Below are 10,701 nucleotides of genomic sequence, written 5' to 3' on the forward strand. Positions count from 1 at the left end.
TGGAGTAGCAGATAGTGACGGGAACTGTCAGAGGATGCAGCAGAATATTGGTAGATTGGAGAGTTGGGCAGAGAAATGGCAGATGGAGTTCAATCTGGGCAAACGCGAGGTGGTGCATTTTGGAAGATCCAATTCAAGAATGAGCAATACAGTAAATAGAAAAGCCCTGGGGAAGATTGACATACGGAGAGATCCGGTATTCAGGTCCATTGTACCCTGGTCGATGGAGTGTTCATGAAGGCATTCGGCATGCTTTCCTTCATTGGATGGGGTATTGAGTACAAGAGTTGGCAGGTCATGTTACAATTGTATAGGATTTTGGTTTGGGCCACATTTGGAATACTGAGTACAGTTCTGGTCAACACATTAACAAAATCATGTGGATGCTTTGGAGAGGGTGCAGAGAAGGTTCACCAGGAAGTTGTCTGGTATGGAGGGCGCTAGCTATGAAGAGAGGTTGAGTAGATTAGGATTATTTTCATTAGAAAGGCAGGGGTTGAGGGGGTACCTGATTGAGGTCTACAAAATCATGACAGGTGGATAGCGAGAAGCTTTTTCCCAGAGTTGGGGAACAACAATTATTAGGGGTCATGAGTTCAAGGTGAGAGGGGAAGTGTTTAAGGGAAATATGCGTGAAAAGTTCTTTCAGCTGAGGGTGGTGGTTGGTAGGGGCGGGCATGATAGCGTCATTTAAGATGTATCTAGATAGATACATGAATGGACAGGGAGCAGAGGGATACAGATCCTTAGAAAATAGGTGACAGGTTTAGAGAGAGGATCTGGATTGGCACAGGCTTGGAGGGCCTGTTCATGTGCTGTAATTTTCTTTGTTCTTTGGACTGTACAGATTATAGTGTAAATGGGGAACCCATGATTCCTAATCCAATCTAATTAACTAACTAACCAAAGAAGGGTTCTTCATACAAATGCCAGACAAATTTTATTGCCAGTCATTTTTAACATAATTACTTTTATGCGCACAGCCCTCAACAGCTGAAGAAAAATTATCTCATCGCCCTCCAGCCCAAATAATTGTTCACCTCTAATCTCATTCTTATCTCTTGCAGGTATATGCACTTCCTGTCAATTCTTGCCATTTCAAATGGCTATGTTCAGAGTTATAATAGGGGTACTGTCTTTGTCAACATGCGACGCCATGTTTACATCCTGTCTCCAATGGTGGCACTTGGATCCTTCAGGTTTCTCAATTATTATGGAGAATAACATCTCCACCTAGACTGTCTGACATCACAGTGGTCCTTAAGGTCAGGGTCTGATTATTGGTCCACCGCCTGACTCTTTCATCTGAAGATTTTCATGCTTTGTAAGATTGTGTATGATCAGAACAGACCTGTTTTTCACTTGTATCTATTGTGCCCCAGCATCACACTGTCACATGTTAGATATCATGCTATTAAGCATGCAAATTTCCATGTCGCATTTTTTTAAAGTATATTGAGGATTTGGAAAGGGGAAGTCAATCGTATCTAATATAAACAGACTTTTCCCTCAGTAATATCAAATACTTTCAAATTAACCGCAGGAATGGTTTATTTCCAAAAAGCAATTAGACTCCAACTGACTCCAAGTAATTGGCTCTTGTGATCTTAAAAGTGAAACTGCCTGAATGTCTGCTTCTAATGAATAGTGAAGGTACCCAGGAATTTGACTGATGAAATTTCTTTGGAAGGTTGGAGGGGACTCGAGTGAGCATTGTTTCAGGAAATTATCAGAAATGACTGTGACACATTTCTCTCTGAAAGAGCAGACTGAGGTGTGACCTGGTAGAGACCTTTAGTCCAATGAGGAAGATGTACAAAGAATGTTTTTGCTTATTGTGGAGACCAAATGAGGAGACCATGTGTAAAGCAGTCACCAATACAATAGATGGCTTCTTCATTCAAGAAGATACTGACTGATCTGGTTGTTGTCTCAACTTCATCTCCCTGTCTGGCTTGACTCCGTTTTCTATCAAAAAATCTAACAAACTCAGCTTTGAAGAAATTAAATCACCTAGTTTCCAATGCTCCAAACGTCAGCTCTTTTCTCTCCTTACAGATGCTGTCAGACCTGCTGAGATTTTCCAGCCTTTTCTCTTTTAGTTTCCAATGCTCCCTGGGGAACAGAACTCCATATTCCAGTGACCTCTGAGAGAAAAATTTCCCTCCTCTTCCCTGTTCTCCTTGCAATAAACAACATTACATGTTGCTTCCAAGTCACTGCTGTGTCTGTACATAAACTATTTGTATTCCATGAGTCAGGAGATCCAAACCCCTCTGCACCACGAAGTTCTCAGATTTCTGTCCACTTAAACAGTAAAGTGCAGGGCATCAAAAGTATGGTTTAATGTGGTGGTGAGTTGAAACCTCTGGGTGTAAGCAATAGTAGATCCAGCTTCTATTTCAGGTGCGCTAGGTAAATCATTTCCAAGGTTCACTGTTTCTTCCTCCTGCCCTAACCTCTCATCAGATTTTTCCTCCTCCCTCCTGCTCACTGAGAGGTCGTCACAATTTTCAAGTCTCAGAATAGAGTGGCAGGTGGAAAAATGTTTGGCAAGCACTAATGTCCAGCTTTTTGTTCTTCCTGCCAAAGTGGCAAGTTTTCCCATTGTATACTTCTGCCAGTTTTTTGCCTACTCTACCTATCTATGTCCTTTCCAGACTCTTTACCCCCTCTTGATAAGTTACTTCCTTTACAGTCATCGTTGACAAACATAACTGCCATATATTTGATCCCCACTTCCAGGTCATTGACATAGATTGCAAATAGTTGAGGCCCTAGCACTGCAACATCCCTGTGGCACCCCACGAATTATACCTTGCCGACCCATTTATCCTTACTCACTGTATACCATGAGCTAACGAATTCTTGATAAATGTTGATCTGCTGCCCCTTATACCATGAGCTTTTATTTAATGTAGTGACCTTTGATGTGGCATCTTATCAAATGTCTTTTAGGAATATACGACACCATGTCCACAGGTGCCCTCTTAACCACTTTGCTTCCTCAAAAAATGTGCAGATTAGGTGAATTGGCCATGCTAAACTGCCCATAGTGTTAGTTGCATTAGTCAGAGGTTTGGGTGGGTTGCTCTTCGGAGGGTCAGTATGGACTTGTTGGGCCAAAAGGCCTGTTTCCACACTGTAGGGAATCTAATCTAATCTAATCTCATCAAAAAGCACCAATAAGTTAAACACAATTTCCCTTTCACAAAACCAAGTTGATTCCGCCTAATCACTTTACAATTTTCAAAGTATCCTGCTATAATCTGATGAAAAATGAATTGTCACATTCTCCCAAGGCAGATGTTGGGCTAACTAGCAAATTGTTTTCTGCCTCCTTTCTTGAATTGATGTATTAGCAATTTTCCTATTTGCTGGGACCTTTCAAGAATCAGAAGCATTTGAAAGATTATAATACATCTACTGTCTCTGCTGCCACTTCTTTTTAGTCCCTGTGATACATGTCGTCTGTTCCTGGTAATTTTATAACTTTAGATTTATCAGGTTTTTTTGAGTAGAATCCTGATAGTGTGGAAGTAGGCCATTCAGCCCATCAAGTCCACTTCGACCCGCTGAACTGCATCCCACCCACACTCACCCCCTGCAACCCTACATTTCCCGTGACAAATCCACCTAATCTGCACAGCTTCGGACTGTGGGAGGAAACCGGAGCACCTGGAGGAAGCCCACGCAGACACGAGGAGAACATGCAAACTCCACACATAGAACATTACAGCGCAGTACAGGCCCTTCGGCCCTCGATGTCGCGCTGACCAGTCGAACTAATCTGAAGCCCATCTAACCTACACTATTCCACGTACGTCCATATGCTTGTCCAATGACGACTTTAATGTAGTTAAAGTTGGCGAATCTACTACCATTGCAGGCAAAGCATTCCATACCCTTACTACTCTCTGAGTAAAGAAACTACCTCTGACATCTGTCCTGTATCTATCACCCCTCAATTTAAAGCTATGCCCCCTCGTGCTCACCATCACCATACTTGGAAAAAGGCTCTCCCTGTCCACCCTACCTAACCCTCTGATTATGTTATATGTCTCTATTAAGTCACATCTCAACCTTCTTCTCTCTAACAAAAACAGCCTCAAGTCCCTCAGCCTTTCCTCGTAAGACCTTCCCTCCATACCAGGCAACATCCTAGTAAATCTCTTCTGCACCTTTTCCAAAGCTTCCACATCCTTCCTGTAATGTGGTGACCAGAACTGTATACAATACTCCAAGTGCTGCCGCACCAGAGTTTTGTACAGCTGTAGCATAACCTCATGGTTCTGGAACTCGATCCCTCTATTAATAAAAGCTAAAACACTGTATACCTTCTTAACAACCCTGTCAACCTGGGTGGCAACTTTCAAGGATCTGTGTACAGGGACACCGAGATCCCTCTGCTCATCTACACTACCAAGAATATTACCATTAGCCCAGTTCTTTGCATTCCGTTTACTCCAATCAAAGTGAATCACCTCACACTTGTCCGCATTAAACTTCATTTGCCACCTCTCAGCCCAGCTCTGCAGCTTATCTATGTCTCTCTGTAACCTACATCATCCTTCATCACTATCCACAACTCCACTGACCTTAGTGTCGTCTGTGAATTTATTAACCCACCCTTCTACGCCCTCATCCAGGTCATTTATAAAAATGACAAACAGCAGTGGACTCAACACTGACCCTTGCGGTACACCACTAGTAACTGGACTCCAGGATGAACATTTCCCATCAACCACCACCCTCTGTCTTCTTTCAGCAAGCCAATTACTGATCCAAACTGCTATATCTCCCACAATCCCATTCCTCCACATTTTGTACAATAGCCTACTGTGGGGAACCTTATCAAACGCCTTGCTGAAATCTATACACACCACATCAACCGTCTACCTGTTTGGTCACCTTCTCAAAGAACTCAATAAGGTTTGTGAGGCACGACCTACCTTTCACAAAACCGTGCTGACTATCCCTAATGAAATTATTCTTTTCTAGATGATTATAAATCCTATCTCCTATAACCTTTTCCAACAACTGAAGTAAGTTGCCTGCGGCTGGAATCGAACAGGGGACCCTGGTACTCTGAGGCAGCAGTGCTAACCACTGAACCACTGTGCCACACCTTTTTTAAGGCAATGGATGACAGTCTCTAGTTTTATTTTCCTCTTACTCCAGTCTAGAACAAAATGGGGAGATGGAACAGAATAAACCAAACCATGGTCTCCCCCTACTCAAGGCAGAGAGAGCCCCCACCACCTCCCCATCCCAAAAACTGTTTTCCAAATATAAGAACTGGGAAGGGTCATTATTTTCAGTTCTTCCCTCCCCTTCACCCTTTGATTTTAAGCTGTATTTGGGAATTTACGTAAATCTTTGAAAATGAAGACAGACACAAAATACCTTTTCAGTGCCTCCAATGTTTCCTGGTTGTTTGTTACAATTTCCTAGACTGTCTGTCGAGAAGACCAATATTAAAGTTATTGCTCTTTCTCTATTTAAATATTTCTAGAAACTCCTACTATATGTCCCTTATATTATGAGCTCATCATTAATTCTCCCATATTACATTGAGTCCCTTTGTTTTTTGGTCATTGTTTGTTGGTCCTTAAGATCCGTGTAATCCTCTGACTTACCATTAACCTTTGCAAAATTAGACCCATACTCCTCATGTAAGTGTCACTTTCCCATTTTTCAATGAATGAGTGCAGTTTGAAAACAACACTCGCATTAGGAAGTGTCATAATTAATTTTGGCTCAGAAACGCATGCTTAAGATAGTCCTCACCTTGGGATCCAGCAGCCAGTATGGGTATGTTGCCAAGAAGAATGGTCATTTAAGGCACACCCACACAGAACAGAACATCCGACAGGAATTTTCCACATTTCAAATATCAAGCATGCACACCATTGCTCAAACTTCATAGTTTATATTCTTCATTGTTTGGAAAGATTTTTTGAAACCTCAAAGGTCAACTCCTGCTTTACAAATAGCAGTGATTCCAACATGGAATTCATGCAAATCTTTCCCAAGAGTAGTGAGAAATACACCTCACTATCACAGGCAGGAGTTGAATTGAATAATGTGGATGAATTTCAGGAGAAGCTGACGTGATGAGACATCAGCATGAACACTAATGGGCTGAATGGCCGACTACTGTGCTGTAAATTCAGTGTAATTCTGTAAAATGTACTTAATTTCCCCACTCAAAAAAAAGGACAAGATAAATTAAGCAAATCCTAGCTGCGATGGAAGTTTCACTATTTTATGAGAGCTGGAATTAATCTATGTGTCCCCAAGCCAACACTCACACACACATCATCGATGTAGTCCTTATTATCACTTCTCATTTTGGCAGCTTTTATTACAACTGAAATAAATTGTGCCTAATTAAACTTTATGGCTGAAAGATGGGCACCAAATTTATAGCTGTGTCTCTCTAAATGATTATGTGTGGCAGTAATGGACTGGGAGAGAAGAATGATTCGACATTGGGATTGTTTAGAGAGCTGAATTTCTTTTTTTTAATGGTAATTTAAAGTGATGTTATACCTCTCACTCTCACAAATGAGCTAGTTTAGAGCACATTCCACAATGAACCTTGTTCCTCACAGTATCTGATAGGCCTTATGTTCTGCTTTAGGGCCATGATGTTTTCTAAATACATATGATTTTGAAAGCTAACACAAATCTGGACACACAGGTGACATGAAGTATTGCTTGACCTGACAGAATGCACCTTGTGGAGTTTACTTTCATTCAGGTTTTTGATGAGTCTGCAATCACAATAACTACCTCCAATTTAAATGCGAATCTTGATCATAAACCTAACTCTACCCTGATCTAATCTTAATCTTAACCTTAACTTTAACCCTAACCCTAAACTGAACCTTATGCTGACCTTTCAATTCAAAGTTTAACCCGAATCAAATCCTTCTCCTAAACCTAACTTGAATTAAAACTTTAACTTTAAACCCCATGCTAATCCTTATCTTGATTTTGAATTTTAACTTTAATCGAACCTGAGCTATGACGCGATACAAATTTGTGGATGTGTCTTTTCACTTTTTCAATCTGCACAGAGTGCAACAGGATAAAAGGTTCTGTTTTCAAAAAGCAATTATATAAAATAAAATTGTATCAGTAAGATCTTAGGATGTAAAACTGTCCAGAATTTGCTGCTGATCAACACTTTCAAACAAATGGTTGCAAGACTCTGACAGTGGCTTGATGGAAATCGCTTTGTTAGGGAGACGGTGAGCGAATTTCCATCCCAAATGAGTGAACCAGGAACATTTTAATGCCAATTAACAATAACTTCATTGTCAGTATTACTGAGACCAGTTTCACTTCCAGAATTGTTTGTTCATTGAATATATTTTCCAGCATTGCTTCCATGGAATTTGATTCAGAGTATTAGCATGGTCTTTGGATTACTAGCCCAGTGACATTCTCACTATCTATCAATTCCTTACTTCAAACAACATCCTCATGGAGTCATCAAGGTCTACAGCAGAAAAAGGCCCTTTGGACCATTCAGTGTGTAATGGTCAAAATCAACCCCCTCACTTTTCCAATCCCATTTTCCAGCCCTTAGTTCATAGCCTTGTATGCCTTGACATCACGAGTGTGCATCTAAGTATTTTATCAATGTGATGAGATTTTCTGCTTCTCCCAAACTTACAGGCAGTCAATTCCAGATTCTTACCCCACTCTGGGTGGAAACGTTCTTCCTCACATCCCCCTCGAAACCTTCTGCCTTTGTCTTCAATCTATGTCCCTTGGTCAAAGATGCTTCCACAAAGGGGAAAACTTTCTGTCTCTCGACATTGTCAATGCCCCTCACCATGTTATAAATCTCAATCATATCCCTGCTTAGTCTCTTATGCTCTCAGGAAAACAACTCCACTTTGTCCAATCTCTCTCCATGACTAAGATTCTCCAGCCCAGGCAGTATCCCAGAAAATTTCCTCTGTACCGTCTCCAGTGCAGTCATATCCCTCTGACAATGTGGATTCCAGAATTGCACACAATTCTCTCGCTGTGGTCTAACCAATGTTAATACAGGGTAAAAACAATGACTGCAGATGCTGGAAACCAGATTCTGGATTAGCGGTGCTGGAAGAGCACAGCAGTTCAGGCAGCATCCGAGGAGCAGTAAAATCGACATTTCGGGCAAAAGCCCTTCATCAGGAATACAGGCAGAGAGCCTGAAGGGTGGAGAGATAAATGAGAGGAGGGTGGGGGTGGGGAGAAAGTAGCATAGAGTACAATAGGTGAGTGGGGGAGGGGATGAAGGTGATAGGTCGGGGGCGGGAGGAGGGTGGAATGGATAGGTGGAAAAGAAGATAGGCAGTTAGGACAAGTCATGGGGACAGCGCTGAGCTGGAAGTTGGGAACTGCGGTGAGGTGGGGGAAGGGGAAATGAGGAAAATGTTGAAGTCCATATTGATGCCCTGGGGTCAAGTTTGTTTCAGGACATGGTTGAAGAGCTTCAGGGCAGAGGAAAAGACCTAGGGATTGCAGTGGGAGAGGGACTCCCTGAGATTCTTGTAGAGAGAGGAGGAAAACTTCTTCAAGGCAGGCATCCTTGCAGGAGGATTCGCAGTAAGGTTAAAATCAACTTGGTACATTTCAGCATCATCCTCCCTGCTCTTAAACTCTGTGCTTCAGTTAACAAAGGCAAGTATCCTATTTGCTTTCTCAGCCTGTCCTGCTACCTTAAGGGCCTGATGAACATGCATACCCAGATCCCTCTGATCCTCAGTGATTCCCAAGATTCTGCTGTTCATCATGTGTTCCCTTGCCTTGTTTGTCCTGCCCAAGTGCATCACCTCATGCTTATCTGGATTGAGTTCTATTTGCCACTGATCAGCCCATCAATCTCCTCCTGCAATCCAAGGCCTCCCTCCTTACTACAGTACTTACCATCCACCAATTTTTGTATTATCAACAGCAAATTTACTGACCAACCCTCTTACATTCTTGCTTGATGTGGGAGCTTAGGAACACGTCTGACGTTCCTGACTCTTATATTTGCAATAAGTGTGTCCAGCTGCAGCTGTTGTTTGACCACATGACAGCTCTGGAGCTGTGGATGGACTCACTGTGGAGCATCCGCGATGCTGAGGAGGTCGTGGATAGCAAGTTCAGTGAACTGGTCACACTGCAGGTTAGAGTTGCTGAGGGAGACAGTGAATGGATGGCCAAAAGACAGAAAACAAATAGGAAGGCAGTGCAGGTGCCCAATGCGGTCATCTCCCTCCAAAACAGGTATACCGTTTTGGATACTGTTGGGAGAGATGGCTCTTTGGGGAGGGCAGCAGTTGTCAAGATCATGGCACTGTGGCAGGCACTGCTGTTCAGAAGGGTGGGAAAAAGACTTGTAGGGCCATAGTCATGGGGGATTCTACTGTGAGGGGAGTAGATAGGCGGTTCTGTGGCCAAAAACGGGACTCCCGGATGGTATGTTGCCTCCCAGGTGCTCGGGTCAGGGATGTCACCAATTGGCTGCATTCTATAAGGGGAACAGCCAGTTATCTTAGTGCATACAGGCACCAACGATATAAGTAGGAAATGAGATGAGGTCCTGAAAGAAGAATTCAGGGAGCTAGGAGAGAAGTTAAAGAGGAGGACCTCAAAGGTAGTGATCTCAGATTACTTCCAGTGCCATGTGCTAGCCAGCGTAGAAATGAAAAAAATAGGCAGGATGAACATGTGGCTTGAGAGATGGGGTAGGAGGGAGGGGATCAGATTTGTTGGACATTGGGACCGGCTCTGGGGAAGGTGGGACTATTACAAAAGGGACGGTCTACATCTGAACCAGACAGGAGCCAATGTCCTTGGGGGAGTTTTTGCTACTGCTGTTGGGGAAGTTTTAAACTAATGTGGCAGGGGACTGGGAACCAGAAGGGAAAACAAGTAGGCAGCGAGGTGGAGACTGGAGGCTATAAGAATCATGAAGATAGCGTTAATAAAGGGAAGAGTAGGCAGAGAGCAGGTGAGCGCAAAAAAACTGGTGACCTGAAATGCATCTACTTTAATGCAAGGAGTATTGTGTGTAAGGCAGATGAACCTAGGGCTTGGATTGGTGCCTGGGAGAATGAAGTTATTGCAATCACAGAGACTTGGTTGAAGGAAGGGTATGATGATTGGCAACTAAATGTTCCAGGATAGAGATGCTTCAGACAGGACAGGGAGGGAAGTAAAAGGGGGGGGTGGAGTTGCATTGCTGATCAGGGATGAAATCACGGCTGTGCTAAAGAAGGACACTGTGGCAGTCTTGGGTAGTGAGGCATTATGGGTGGAGCTGAGAAATAAGAAAGGTGCAGTTACATTGTTGGGGCTGTATTACAGGCCTCCCAACAGTGAGCATGAGATAGAAAACAAATAGGTAAACAGATTATGGAAAGATGTAGAGGCAATAGGGTAATGGTGATGGGAGATTTTAATTTTCCCAACATTGACTGGGATACACTTCGCGTCAGAGGTCTGGATGGGGTAGAATTTGTAAGAAGCGTCCAGGAGAGTTTTCTAGAGCAGTATGTCAATAGACCGACGAGGGAAGGGGCCATATTGGACCTGGTACTGGGGAACGAGCCAGGACAGGTGGTCGAAGTTGCAGTGGGGGATTTCTTTGGGAACAGTGACCACATTTCGGTAAGTTTGTAGATAATGATGCGAGTGGTCCTCAGGGAA

Source organism: Chiloscyllium punctatum, chromosome 35 (assembly GCF_047496795.1).
Source record: "Chiloscyllium punctatum isolate Juve2018m chromosome 35, sChiPun1.3, whole genome shotgun sequence".
In the NCBI taxonomy this organism is placed as follows: Eukaryota; Metazoa; Chordata; class Chondrichthyes; order Orectolobiformes; family Hemiscylliidae; genus Chiloscyllium; species Chiloscyllium punctatum.